The 1481-nt window shown below is 47.5% G+C and overlaps 1 pseudogene; it reads left to right on the plus strand.

The window, feature by feature from the left end:
* The first annotated feature begins 232 nt into the window (after positions 1 to 232).
* Positions 233 to 365, plus strand: LOC104157394 (annotated as a pseudogene).
* Positions 366 to 1481: the final 1116 nt, after the last annotated feature.

The raw sequence follows: 1481 nt of genomic DNA on the forward strand, positions 1-1481 counted from the left end.
CCACCCATCTCCCAGTCTGTGCTGATGTTGAGGATTGCCCCAACCCAGGTGCAGGCCCTTGCACTTGGCCTTGTTGAAGTTCATGAGGTTCACAAGGGCCCCACTCCTCCAGCCTGTCCAGGTCCGTCTGAATGATATGTATGGCCCAAACTCAGAAATTGCCTCTGAGAAGCTCCAAGCCTCAAAGCATTCAATCTTGCTAAGTATCCCATCCTCCTCCTATTGCCTGCAGGAACATTGTGCTAGCATCACACCTGAAGCCCCTAGAGAAAAAGGACAAGATGGGTAAGAGGAGGAACGTGCTGTGGATTCGCTACACAGCCCACACCAGGGCCCCACAAACCAGCGACATGGAAATACCCCAGGTGAGGGAGATGCTTTTGGGACTTTGTCCACACCTAAAAATTAGTCCAGAATAATTTAAGTATTGTTTCAAATGTGAGTTATGCAGAAATATCTCTACATGTGAACAAGCCCTTCAAGTCCCCAGGAACATTGGTGTTTAGATAACCCCAGGGTTCAGCCTGGTCCCTACTTTGCATCTGATAAGAGCTTGCACCGGCTGCTTCGGGGAGGGACTGCTTCTGCTTCAACCCTGTGGGAATTTAAGACCATCTGTACAGCGTCAGACCAGAGCTCCCAGTACCCTGCCTCTGATGGTGGCCAGTAACAGGCTCTTGGGGAAAAGTGCTCTCCCTTGACCGCGCTCTTCCAGCTGGCTGCAGTTTAGGGACCGAGAGCCAGGGTTGTGCATCTGGATCATCAAGTTTAACAGCCACAGACCGCATATGCTCTGTGAACATGGCCAGTTCTTTTTCACTCCGTGGTTTAATTATGCATGATATGGAAAAGTGCTATTCTGTTTTAAACCTTGCTGCTTGATGAGTTCGCTGGATGCTCCTTAGTTCTTCAGTTGTGGGAAACAGTGGCTAAACATTTTCTATCCAGGTCATTTGTGTTTTGAGTGAGATCTGTCCTGCCCTCTCCAGTGAATTCTGCTCACGCTGGAGAGTCCTGGTCACTGAACGTGTAGCTGGGGATGTTTCCTGTGGATGTTTTTCCTGGATTTTTTTGACACTGAATTTCATTTACCTGTTTATTTTGAGATCTTTTTGCAACTCTTCTGGGCAGCTTTGTGTTTTCTTGGACTGAGCAATGATCTCCCCAGAGCAAATTCTGTTCCTAATCCCATTAGTGCTTGGGCTCTGATCTCCAGGGCTTCTCCATTTTGTGTTTAGACACAGCCTGATGTTGCTGTGCCTTGTTCTCACTATCTGTATAAAAGCCCAAACATTTTAATCCTCCTTCAGTCTGTGCATCAGTTAAGTCAGCGCTGATGAGTTCAGCAGTTCAATTACTCATTGTATAAAACAGGATTCCCTTTTATCTGGAGAGGCCACGTTGAGCTTGGCTCGCTTTTTTAGTGCAAGCTGTCCGCCACAGAGCCGTACAAATGCAGTATGTTACGAGATGGTGTGTTA

Source organism: Cariama cristata, unplaced genomic scaffold, assembly GCF_000690535.1.
Source record: "Cariama cristata isolate BGI_N322 unplaced genomic scaffold, ASM69053v1 scaffold17512, whole genome shotgun sequence".
NCBI lineage: Eukaryota > Metazoa > Chordata > Aves > Cariamiformes > Cariamidae > Cariama > Cariama cristata.